This window comes from Rana temporaria, chromosome 5 (genome assembly GCF_905171775.1).
Source record: "Rana temporaria chromosome 5, aRanTem1.1, whole genome shotgun sequence".
NCBI lineage: Eukaryota > Metazoa > Chordata > Amphibia > Anura > Ranidae > Rana > Rana temporaria.
This window is the reverse complement of record NC_053493.1, coordinates 78,835,216-78,849,220: the sequence shown is the minus strand read 5'-3', so window position 1 is coordinate 78,849,220 and position 14,005 is coordinate 78,835,216. Positions and strand designations below refer to the sequence as shown.

General features: G+C 40.1%; 1 long non-coding RNA gene across 1 annotated transcript; it reads left to right on the top strand.

Annotated features, from left to right (window-relative positions):
- The first annotated feature begins 1,621 nt into the window (after positions 1-1,621).
- On the top strand, positions 1,622-3,142 carry LOC120939580. Its single transcript, XR_005749276.1, has 5 exons — positions 1,622-1,769; positions 1,979-2,052; positions 2,355-2,449; positions 2,596-2,793; positions 3,051-3,142. It is a non-coding gene; the product is annotated as an uncharacterized LOC120939580 (long non-coding RNA).
- Positions 3,143-14,005: the final 10,863 nt, after the last annotated feature.

Here is a 14,005-nt window from a genome sequence, read left to right as displayed (position 1 = left end):
GGCATTATCTATATAATGAAATGCAATTGCGGTGCCTACTATGTAGGTAAAACTAAACGCAATTTCTTTTGTAGAATGAGAGACCATGTCTTAGCTGTAAAGAAAAAACTTATGGAAACACCCATTAGCCGCCACATGGGCTTGTTCCATAACCACAACCAGGCAATGTTAGGCTTCTTTGCCTTGGCACACATTCCTCTCAATGAGAGAGGAGGCGATGCTGACAAACGACTGCTACAAACGGAAGCACGCTGGATATATACACTTAATGCCACTCAGCATCCAGGGTTAAATGAAAATATTAGTTACAAACCCTTTCTTTAGTTTAATCCAGTGACCACAAGCTGGACATATCGGGGTGACTACATTGTTGATTTGAAGCTCTTCCATCTGAGCTGTTCTTCCATCTTTTATGGTCAGGCTTTACCAAATGGCTATCAGCCTTAATCCATCAAGGCCCATCAAGCCATCCTGTCCGAGTCCCTTTAGCACTAATACTTCCTGTTGATAGAAGGAGGTGGTGCAATTGGCGCCGTGAACTGTGTTTTTACACTTATACGAGCCCCATTATTGCGATACCCCACCACCCGACACTTGGGAGTATAGAACTTTATTGTGCAGCCTATATGACTGTAGGTATGCAACAACACTTTATAATTAACTTGATTTGTTTTTTGAATACCATTTTTTTCGGTTATACAGAAGAACATACTTTGATGTGACAACATTAATGTCAAATATTACTGTAATGGATTTCGAGGGGTTTATGCTGTGACCTGTGGACTTTATCTACGGTTTTTCTTTTTGTTTCTTCTGGGTCCACTGGGGGCCCTTTTTTATATATATACTTTATATTCCTTATTATCATTATATATCTTCACACATTTTTTATTCATTCATTTATTTATTTATTTTTTCTCTTTCTTTTTCTTTTTCTTTTTTTTTTCTTTTTCTTATTATTATTTTTCTTATTATTATCATTATTATTTTTTCTATCTTATTATTTTTTCTATCTTTTTATTATTTTTCTTAATTTTGATTTTATAAACAATATTATATTCCTTTAATATTCTTTATAATTAATCAAATAATATTTTTTTCTTTTTCTTTCACCAATTCCTATTTCCCAATTATTACACTTACATTTACTCTTGCTTTCCCTCTTTTTCTTTTTCTTTTATTCCCCTTTTCTCTTCTTCCCCCTTTCCCCACATCTATTTTCACTTATTTGCCTGACACGGATTCAAACTTGTTTTGCATGCTCTCCTATCACCAGCATTGATCTCCTGCACTTTAGCACACTGCCGTTATCATCAGACATCTATTAGTATTGCTGCAAGCCATTTTGGGCGCTAGGGGGCACGCACCAGCTCAGCGTTACTGATCTGAACTCAAGCGGAGGCTTGAGTGTCAGTGCGCGTCCGCTTTCTCACGGCACCCATATGCTAGGCACTGATGCGTCATTTGTGACGCTGGTGCACTTTCCCAGGAGTTCCCCTTCTCCGCGCTGGCGCGTTAGATTCAGCATCTCCTAGAGGGATGCTCTTCTTCTGCGCAGACGCGGTCCCTGTGGTTCCTATGGGCAATCCCCATGACACCTGCCGTGATTACCACGCCCATCTTAGAGTGAGGAGCTGCCCCCTACTCAGCTGTGTATCATCTCACTCTGATTGAGGGCAGCTTATTAGTGAGCCGCACAGCTGATGTGTCAGCGTGAGCTCTGCCAGAGGAATCATTCCTTGGTATACAGAGGCAACAGCAGGTCATAGGTATGCTTTCATCTACCATTGTCTTATCATTATTTCATTATTTTCTTCCCTTCCAAGTTTAATTCATTTTTCACAACAGTCTGGATGTGATACTTTGTTGCCACTTGCAGACTCTGTGAAAATATACTTTTTACTCACTTATCTGTCAACAATGAGGAAATATATTTTTTCCTGGATTGACTTTCTTTCTTTTATTTCTTACTATTCAGTATCTGGACTATACAGTTCTCCTGGGCAATTTATCTGCCCTATTCCCGGCAGTTATTATTGCAACTAGAATCAGGTAAAACCATTACCATTATTCCTTTTAATTAGATTAGTATTTTCATTCTCTTTTCATGCTATACCCCTATTACTATGATAGGTATAACAACTATAAAGTTGAATTATTACAAAAAAATGCTACATTCTTCTAATTAATTTAGATTCGTTTGATACTTTGCAGCCTATATAGGCGTTTATATTTATATTAACATTATCTTTATTACTGCTGTCGTTTGCAGTTTTAATAATTAATTTTCAAACTAATTTGTCATTATACAATCTGATGATGTAGTGAATGACTTCCTATTTTGTGCAGTATAGTATTGACAGAAATCTCTTGGGATGAATTATACCCATCTCTTCTGAGACTACCTCATCATCAATCTTCCCATTATTTCTATCATCATTTTAATCAGGTAATAATCATTAATTCTTCTACACATATCTCTCTACAGTTGTCTGTTCTTCGCAATCTTTCTCCCTTTCTGGTTACCTTTTCTCTTTTTCCTTTTTTACTTGTTAATTTTCCAATATTCTTAATATTTTTATTCTGTACCTACAGTACCTGCTTGCCTCCGGCTCCTCTTCCTCTATAGGCTTGCATCCAGGCTCTGTGCATGGCACGGCGTTCCTACCCGCATGCTTAAGAGGATTATTTCCTCTTTCTCCCATCCCTCCTTCCATCTATCTGGGATTCTCCATCTGGGACTTTGAGCCAATCACGGCCAATCATTCAGGTTTTTTTAGTCCACTTTTACAGGTAAATATATTCTTTATAATTATTATTTATATTTCTTTCGTTAAAGTCCACAGCTACCACAGATACTCCATTAACTCGACTTTCATTTATTTAAAGAAAATACATTATCTTTATGTTCTATAATAGACGATGATTATATTAAACTCTATGGTCAACCAGACACGTTTGTATGTACCGATATAATCAATTTATGTGACTTTTTGTATATAATATGATTTATATGTTCCTGTTCATTGATATACTCTTTGTTTGCTCAGACTACTGCCCCCCATTGGTTCCTGACGAAGCCCCCTTGGGCGAAACTAGTAGAACCGTTACATGTGGGATGAAATGAAGATCACCTGCATCTATATGCACTTGAAGTATCATTTTATTTGATAGTCTGGAATTTGTCTAGTATGCATTCTATAGTATTCAATGTACAATATTTTTGCTTTTTTCTTTTTTTCTTTTTCTATGTCTTTTTATAAAGAAAACCTTTTTACAAAATAAATATTTTTGATATTCATATCGATGTTGTGGCTCTCATGATTGAGGTTTGACCAGGCCCACATATTTCTACAGAAATTTACTGTCGATGCTTTAACAAGAGTCCCCATATTTTTCCTGTATAAGGAAACCCCCATATATCCTCTTTCATAGAGGGACTTGAAAGCTGACAGTCAATCCTTATTTTATTAATGTTTATGCTCTGTCAATCCACTTATATCTAATATCATCTTAAAGTGATACTAAACCCAGGATCCTGCATTCACTATATTTGGTCTCCCTTGGAAATGCAATAATTTTGTAAATATAAACTGCTAAAGACATTTTCTCATTGGCAGTATATAGCAGTCTTGTGACTTCTATCAGTGTCTGGTTAAAGCTTGTATGAGGAGTTTTCATTCTCCTATGACTTTCCTATGAAGCTGCAAGACCCCTGACCCTCTCTCTGGACAGTGCTGATTGGCCCTATGCTGATTGTCCATAGCAATCAAAAAGTGTCCCTTTATGTCAAAGGTGGTTTTAGACCAGCTAAAAAACAGCGCTAATAAATTAGAATCACTTGCAGAATTTAGAGATAGTGATTTGTGGGGAAATTTCGTCATCAAAAAATTAAAAGTAATAATTTTTATTATTATTATATTATTTGTTATAATTATTTATATTTATTTATTATATTATACCGTATTTATCGGCGTATACCGCGCACTTTTTTGCCCTGAAAATCAGGGCAAAATCGTGGGTGCGCGATATACGCCGATACCGCGCCGTGTTTGAATGCCTGCGCCGACATATACCGAGCGCAGTACACTCGGGTACATTCGCCTAGGCTCGACTTCACTCGTAGTCACGCTCTGTGACGTTTATGCGTGAGAAGTCGAGCGTGGCCGAATATACCCGGGTGTACTGCGCTCGGTATATGTCGGCGCAGGCATTCAAACACGGCGCGGGAAGCGGGGATTCGACATGAAGACAGCGCGGGAGAAGCCGGGAGGACACCACCGAGGCCGCAGATGGACGCCGGACCGGACGAGGCCGCCGATGGACGCCGAGCAAGCCACCAAAAACTGTAAGTAGTAAAATGTAATAAAATGTTTTTTTTTACAGGTTTTTAGGGTCAACATTAGGGGTGCGCGCTATACGCCGGAGCGTGCAATACCCCGATAAATACGGTAATTTATGATTTTGTGTTTCAAATTTTATTATACCCAGGATGTCTACTAGACTCTTGTTTGGACAGATTTAAATGAGTTATTCTTAAAGTGGATGTAAACCCAAAAAAAAAAAAAATTTTTTTTGATGTCACGATGTAGAGTATACGATTCCCTATCATCTGTGCCCAGTCTTGCCACGCAGAGTTAATTCAGCGCTGAGCAATCCTCTTTTAATGTTCAGTGAAAATTAACAGAATTCCAGATAAAAACTTGCCAAATTATAAAGTCTGTTTCTCTGTTCTTGCTTTGTGTTACAGGTTATTTACATATCCTGGCAATATACAATGAACTTTGGATGACCTCATATTATGATAAACATAACATAACATATGATAAACATGTCCAAGCTCTAGATATGTAAATAACCTGTAACACAAAGCAAGAACAGAGAAACGGACTTTATAATTTGGCAAGTTTTTATCTGGAATTCTGTTAATTTTCACTGAACATTAAAAGAGGATTGCTCAGCGCTGGATTAACTCTGTGTGGCAAGACTGGGCACAGACGATAGGAAATCTTATACTCTACATTGTGACATAAAAAAAAAAATTTTTTTTTTTGGGTTTACATCCACTTTAAGAATTGCAGGCCTACAATATAAAACGCCAAATTTCCAAGCAAAATAATGGTACCGCTTTTAGCACCTAAAATCTGAAATAATCATACCACCAGGGAGGTTAAAGGGGCATGGCAGGGAGTGTGTCCTATGCCTACAAACTTTTAGTAATAGGTGTCCCTTGTTCCCATCTCAAAAAGTTGGAAGGTATGTGTCAATTCTGCATAAAAGTGTTCTGTGTACTTGAAAATAAAGAGTCCTGCTTGAACATACATACAGCCTGCCTGGTGTGTGTTCTTAATGGGTCTGAACGGCACATAGCTGTAGTTTGGATCCCGGAACCTTGGATGACTGGACCATCAGACGTTGCAATCGGCAATCTGATCCAATAGAAGCAGAGGAGTGTCGGGAGAGCAGAACCGAGCGAGCAAAGGGTCTTGTCACAGTATGGAAAATGTCATAAATCAAAATTCTAGCTGCATCAAAATCATAATCAAGGAAGAACACAGATCAAGTCGCACTGTCTGTGATCCTTCAAATCGCACTACAAAACTCTTTGAAATAGCAACGCATCAGTGTGAACCTAGCCTAAATTATTAAGAGTTGTTTTTTTTTTTTGTCCTGGCCATAATAAAATATACAATTTACACAAACCACTGCACATTCCCAGCAGTAGCAGCATTTTAGGCTGGATGTGATGAGCGCACTCCATTGCTAAAGTGTAAGGCAGCTGTCTAATCCAGTGTACTTTTATCTGAACAGCATTACAAGACTCAGCAGAGGAATCCTTCCAGATAAAACTTCTGTACAGAGCTTATAGTTAACCCATCATTGTCTTCCCTTGCTGCCTTTCTGAATCTGAGAGGCTGGCTGAGTACGGCTCAGAAACAGCTTTTTTTCATCATCCTCACCATCTATAGCTTTATTTCCAGCAGCATAGCAGTGGTTTGTTTCTATGTCATAAATCACTAAGGCGAAAGGGCCTCTCCCTCCATATTATGTTGCAGATTAGTTTTACTTTTTAACAGGATGACAATGTCCAAAAAAGCGGAAAAAAATGTCAGCATTCAACAGCGATGGTATCTACCAGTCTATATCTGCGGACATATGATTATTGGCACAGAGTCTCCTACTTCAACACAATGCAGTAGAAAAAAAACATCCACTTCCTTGCAGCTCTCTCCAGACCAGGGAATCCTCAGAAAAATTGTAAATGAAAAAGAGCTTGCAAAAGAGCTTACAGGCCATATTAAGCCTTGAAAGAGGTATCCAAATTACTGGGTCATCCTGAGACCCCCAAAGTCCTTGTAGTTTGTCCATGGTGATGGCGGGAGACATTTCCAAAAAACAGGCAGATTACACACCCTGTCAGACTCTTTCCTTCCTCATTAGGTACCTAATACTGCTCTTACTATCACGTTAACAAGTGGGCCCTATCTTTGACCTACTCTTAGGCCTCGTACACACGAGGGGACATGTCCGATGAAAACGGTCCGCGGACCGTTTTCATCAGACATGTCCGCTTGGAGATTTCTGTCTGATGGTTGTACCCACCATCAAACAGAAATCTGTGCGGACAGGATACGCGGTGACGTGGCCGCGCCGTCGTCGCGACGATGACGCGGCGACGTGCGCAACCCTGGAAGGTCAATGCTTCCACGCATGCGTCGAATCACTTTGACGCATGCAAGGGCTTTTGGCCGAGCGGACATGTCCGGTGAGTCGTACAGACGACCGAACATGTCCGACGGACAGGCTTCCAGCGGACATGTTTCTTAGCATGCTAAGAAACATTTGTCCGCTGGAAACCTGTCCGATCCGCCGGAAAATTGTCCGGTTGGCCGTACACACGACCAAACATGCCCGCGGAAACTGGTCCGACGGACCAGTTTCAGCGGACATGTTCGGTCGTGTGTACAAGGCCTAACACTGCAGGCACATAACTCAGAAACTTCTATTTAAGCACATCTAGATCAAGATGACTACTCAGATCTTGCTGGATTTGAGTACCCAGTAGGAGATGCTGGCCTCCCCAAAATGGCTGCTTGGAGCCCATAGTTGGGAAGAAATTAGTCCTTATATAGGCAGAATGTGTCACTATCTCTTGCTATACAAGGGCTAAGAAAGTGTGATAAAACTATACATTTTCAGAAAAGCTCTGGCTGGTGCCCATTCACTCCAATAATCTGTGAAATGCCAATTCAGCAATTGACTCTTCTACTCTCTTGTCAGAAACCATGAATCAGACCGAGACAGAAGTACAGTTAAATCACACTTGTTTATTAATAATAATAATAATAATAAAAGATAACCAGAGTAAGCGCAATCAAAACATAGCCAGAGTTCAGGGACCAGATCAGATAGTCAGCCGAGCCAAATGTCATAGAGCCAGAGAAGAACGTAGTAGAACAGCCAGCAGGATCAGAAACCAGAAGGGATGTGTCAGCCAAGCAAGTCTTAAACATCATATTTTACATTGTTGGATCTTAACAAGGTTCCAAGTAGAGCTTCAACATGCAACAAGAAGAAATGAGAGGGAGACAAAACATTTTTTGAGCATTCAATTTAATGAAAACAACTAATAAACTGAAACAGTCAGATCTTCATTGATTGGTTGTAAACATATGTATTGTATATAAATTGGAGTGGGCTACAGTGGAGAGATACCCCAGATGATGTGCTTTTGACCACGAAACGCGTCGGGAGGACTCCACTGTCGCCCTATTTGCATGCAAGAGCTTTTAAATTTCCAGCCAAATGTAAGTTTGTTAGCTGTGAATAAAAATGTATTTATTTACCATACGGAGTTACGCTATGTGGCCACCCTTTTCTCTTTTCTACATGTATCTCTAAAACATACTGAGCCAATCAGTTTGGGGATCCCATTATAAGTACAACTTCCAGCTCACTCCTGGGGACCTATCCTACTGAAAGATACTTCAACCAGTCTGGCGTACGATTCCTGCCAAGGATCGTTTTTGACATCTGTCATAGAAAGCCTTAATTGACCTCTGTTGGCATATGTCATCATTGGTCAACGAGTTCTGGTAAGCCTGCACTTTTTCCGGTGGTGGGATAGTCATGTTAAAGAAGTCACGGAATTTTCATCTATTCACTCACTCACCTGAATGACTTTTTGATGCTGATGAACTTTCTTTCATACAGAATCTGTTATCAGTTTTTTTGTTCAGCTGAACCTTTATATATATTTAGCACCTTAGTGGACTTGTGTTTTGTTATCAGTTAGCAGGTGTATCAGATCACTTGCTTCACGTGCCATCCAGGCACACTTCCTTGTTCCTCCCACTAGAGGGACTCATATATGATTTATGCACAATATTTCATCATTGTTATATGTGTTTTAAATTTTTATTTCACATAGTATGGTATTTTGATTTTCACTTAGTCAAATTTTAGCGCTACACACATATACCCTTTAAACTGAAACAGGCTGTTTTTCAGCTGATCAAAAGTTTAGGACCACACCTCCAAAAAAAAACTAAACCCCCCCCCCCCCCCCAAAACAGAAATCCAACTTCCAAACATGAACTCAGTAATGACTAGCTCCGCCGTTATTGTTGATCACGTCAAAAATTTGTTTCGGCATGCTTGATGCAAGCGTTTCCATGAGGTGAGAGGGAACATTTCTCCAAGTGGTGAAGACAGCCGCACGAAGGCCATCTACTGTCTGGAACTGTTGTCCATTTTTGTAAACTTTCCTTGCCATCTATCCCCAAAGGTTGGGGAGCAGACCAGTTTCAGCAGACATGTTCCTTTGTGTGTACGAGGCCTTCCGCTCAAGCTTGGCTTGCATACACTGAGGCCCCGTACACACGACCGAGTTTCTAGGCAGAATTCAGCCAGAAACTCGATCGGAGCCGGATTCTGGCGAGAAACTCGGTCGTGTGTACACTTTTCAGCGAGGAAGCCGGCGAGGAACTCGTCGGGCCAAATAGAGAACATGTTCTCTATTTCCTCGTTGTTCAATGAGGAAAGTTGGCCCGCCGAGATCCTCGGCGGCTTCAACACTGAACTCGACGAGGAACTCCATGTGTTTGGCACGTCGAGTTCCTCGGACATGTGTACGGGGCCACAGTCACACAAAAGTTCTCTGAACTTTTGAGCGTTAAAAATGTGGTGATGTTCAACACTACGACGAGGCGAGAAAAAGAAGTTCAATGCGTCAAATTGTTTCCGAGCATGCGTCGGAATTCCATACAGATTTTTCAATAGGAATATTTTCCGTCGGAAAAATTGAGAACCTGCTCTCAAACTTTTTCTGGCGGAAATTTCGACAGTAATACACGGTCGAAATTTCCGATGAAATGCTCACATCAGACATTTGCTGGTGGAAATTCCGCTCATGTGTATAAAGCTTTAGAACCACTTTAAGTACAGTATGTCAATAACAGACTTACTTGCTGACTGACCAAGTGAAAACAGGAAAAATAAGAAAAACTAAAAAGAAACTAATGCAGCTACCACTTCTAAGAATTTGATGGCTGTAATGTAATATTTTTTATTTTTTTGTTTTTGGATTTAATAGAGGAATTTAAAATGATTTATGTGGTTAGTGCTCTTTGCTACCTCTACTGAATAAGCTGAAACATGCATATTCATTGGTATTATATATATTGTTCCCTTTAACTCATTGTAGCGAGTAAGTAAACATTTTTCCAGGTATTTTAGGACAAAAGAAGGTCACGCTTCATGGTGAGCATAAGAAAGAACCAATTGTGCTGATAGGATCTGATAGAGTACAGTGAACCATTTACAGAAGGACATTCAAATATACTTAGTAGGTTGGCTGGAACAAATAATTCCTTACCTAGTTAGTTAATACAGTCCTAATAACTAGAACTATTCAGTGGCATGCACGGAAACTGGCCACCTGCATTGGAAATCTGATGTGCAACAATTTTTTTATTTTTTTTGTAATAGTTTTTATAAATCTTTTAGGTAAATACAAGAAAGTAAACAGCATTTGGTTATGTCTGGAGGTTTATATTGCCTGCATGGTGGAAAAATACATAATGTATGTCATTGTGTATGTGTATGCTTGGAGTAAACAGGGGTATTAGCAGTTACCAAATTAGCAGTTACAGCGGATCCCCAACGGATTTTCGCGTTCGCTACGTCGCCGCTAGTCTAGTTTCCCGTCGCAAAGTTAGTCTTCGTTTTAGGTGCCCTAACTTTAGTCAGCAAACGTATCGCTGTCTAAAGTATGGCCGTCGTTCCCGCGTCGAAATTAAAAAATGAACCTCGTTTGCGTAGCACGTCCGGGAATACGGAAGTACGCTACGCACGTCGCCGTTCAAGAAAATGACGTCACGCCGCGCAAAGCACGGCGGGAGTTAGGAAACAGAGCATGCGCAGTAGGTACGGCGCGGGAGCGCGCCTAATATAAATGGCACACGCCCATTTGAAATGGCCCGCCTTGCGCCGGAGGCCGCCGGCGTAGTTTTCATTGCAAGTGCTTTGTGGATCAGGCACTTGCGATGAAAACTTGCGGCGGTGTAGCGTATCTACGATACGTTAAGCCGCCACAGTTCTATGTGAATCTGGCCCTTAGGTATTCCAGTTTAAGTAAAGTAGGGAAACCAAAAAGTAAAATTATAGAAGAAGATCAGAAAAAAACATCAAAGCCCCTCTGCCCTTGAACTTTCAGCATATCCATTGTCATTGGTTGTGTTCGATTACATCTCCATCTTGTCCTTTGCCCCTTGTCCAGATGCCATCTGAGTCCAATCCCAGGAATGATTGGCTCTAATTTAAAGAGTTCAAGACCAAATGTACTGTCCAAGTTCTCTGAAATAGCATCCGTTCGCTATCCTGAATACTTAACATTTTTTCATGGAGTATTTTCTACAAGATTTTGGCTTTTGTTTGTTCAGAATATAAAGTTTAGGTTTATAAGCCCTCAAAATAAAAAACTTGCTGCAAGAAAGATAAAAAAAATTGTATTTTAAAAACACCCTGAATTAGTTATTATGTATAATCCTCTTTATATTTACCAGCAACAATTTTGTGTCCAACCTTACCTAAAATTCAATTATTTTGAAGCCTTTACATTACAGTTATTTTGCACATTGGTATCAGGAGATACACCATCGTATCTCTATGTGAATCTGGCCCTTTGTGATTATGGGCTAGCTAGAACACACTGCTCATTTCAAACAATCAAAGTGAGAGGGGGAAAAAGGAGAGATTTGGGAGCTCACGGAGGATGTTACAAGGAGCAGAAAAAAATTATTGAATGTGTAGCGCTACCCCCGGAGGTGCCCCTTAAGATTGTTCAGTACCCTCAACCCTAAGTTACTCTGCCTCTCAACCCCATATAACAGTCTCAGCCCACCCCTGGCACACCTGGCATCAGTGTAAGTGCAAGGACCAATGAGAAACACACGCTATGATAAAACACAGACATTTTCTTTACTGCAATATTTCTGTGGAAAAGTAACAAACAGTAACGATATTTATATTCAAGGATCAACTTGAAAGCAATTAACTGAGATGAGGAGCAATATAGCTCAATACTATACTCAGGTTGCTTTCAGGGGATTCCAAATCTGAGAATGCCCCCAAGAGCAAATACACACTTAAATGCCAAATAAATCACAATATGACACTCTATATAGGATTGGTAGTCCAGGCAGGAGGAGAGCAGAAGACTGACCCTCTTTATGTCAGACCTCTCTTTTCTGTCTCCTGACACCACAGGCCCAACTACAAACACTGTATGCAAATCAATATTTAATGGCTTAGCTTCCCAGATAAACTGTCCCATACACCCACTGCATATACAGAGTCCTGAGTATGTGTGTGCGGGCCCATATAGCACTAGTAGCTTCAGTCCCTTTAACCTGCCTGGCGGTGTTCCCGAGTCTGACTCGGGGTTAGATTTTCCTGCTGCGAGCGGTAACCCCGAGTCAGACTCGGGCTTCCCTCGCTAGATCCACAGGCAAAGTTACTTACCTTGTCCCTGGATCCAGCGATGCCACCGCGCTGTGTGAGCGAGCAGGACCTCGCTCGATTCACACAGTGCCTCCGTGTGACGCCGATCTCCGTTCCCTGCAACGTTACGACGCACGGGGACGGAGAACGGCGCCAAATTCAAAAAAGTAAACAAACACATTACATACAGTATACTGTAATCTTATAGATTACAGTACTGTATGTAAAAAAAACACACCCCCCTTGTCCCTAGTGGTCTGTCCTGTGTCCTGCATGTCATTTTATATAATAAAAACGTTTCTTTCTCCCTGCAAACTGTAGATTGTCCATAGCAACCAAAAGTGTCCCTTTATGTCAAAAATAGTTTTAGATCAGCTAAAAAACAGCGATAATAAATTATAATCACTTGCAGAATTGTGCGATAGCGATTTGTGGGGAAATTCGTCATAAAAAAAAAAAAATAATGACAGCGACAATTCTGCAAATGAGCAAATTTCAGTGATTTTGATTTGATTACATTATTGAATAATTTTTATTATAATTATATTATTATTTGTTATAATTATTTATAATTATTTATTATATTATAATTTATAATTTTGTTTTTAAAAAAACTGTCATACCTGGGATGCCTATTAGAAGCTTGTTTGGTCAGATTTAAGTGAGTTATTTCTAAGAATGACAGACCTACAATATAAAACGCCAAATTTCCTTGCAAATAATGGTACCGCTTTCAGCATGTTTTTTCTGAAAGAATCATACCGCCAGGGAGGTTAAAGAAAGATGAGGCTTTGTATCTTTAGCCTAGCCACTGTCATTGGTGCACTTAAAGCAGAGTTCTACCCAAAAGTGTCTTCTCTTCCCCTCCGGTGCAACAATTGGCACCTTTCGGGGTGGGGGGGGGCTCAGGCGGACTGATTCCCGTACACAGGATTCAAAACCCGTACTGTCCGAGTGAATCCCCGTACGGGTGGCAACCCTAATTATAACCCTTCATTTTAAAATTTTTTTTGCCTTGCCTTTTTTTTTCTGTCGCATAGGGGAGATTTCCATTCACTCCCTGTCCCATAGCCAAAACAAGAAGTGAGACGAATTCTCTCCAAAGTTAGTGAATCCCAGGGTGTCACCAGGGTCACCAGAACTATTGGCCCTATTGGAGGATTTCCCTTCTACTAATGTCCCAGTGTAAACCCAAAATCCAGGATTTTCTTTTACTTTCATTTGTGATGAGAACGGTAAAACTTAAAAAAAATAAGTATTTTCTGTAGTTACACTTTAATGCTATATTTTCTAAATGCATCCATATTTCAATTTGACAAGGTTTTACAATTCAAGCCATTCAATGAATGCACATGGTTGTGGTGAGCTGATGTGTGCTTTTTAGTGTTAGAACAGTCAGTGAAGAAGCAGCATATTGCCTACCAGCCAGTTAAATGCCCTCTAAAATTAGATACCCCAAATTCCCTTAAAAAAACAATGCAAGTGTAAATGAGCTCGATCTGATCTGCTTATGTCAATTCATATTAAGCTAATTGTTTTCTTTTGTGCAATGTACAGTGCCTTGAAAAAGTATTCATACCCCTTAAAATGTTCCACATTTTGTCATGTTACAATCAAAAAGTAAAAAACAGGTATGTAGGAGGTACAGTGGGGAAAAGGTTTGTGTGTGGGGAGGGGGGGGGGTTATAGTGGGGATAAGGGGTAAAGGGTGGTACAGTGGAGAACAGGTGTGTGGGGGACAGTGGGGACCTAAGAATTAAGTATCAGCAATTGGTATCGGCGGGTACTTAAAAATAAGTATCATACTCTTACTCGTTGCTAAAAAAAAATGGTATTGGTGCATCCATACTGTAAACAGAGTTTCTTTTGGCTTTCTTTTAACAATGGCTTTCTTCTTCTTGCCACTCTTCCATAAAGGCCAGATTTGTGAAGTGCAAGACTAAAAGTTGTCCTGTGGACAGATTCTCCTACCTGAGCTGTGGATCTCTGCAGCTACCATGGG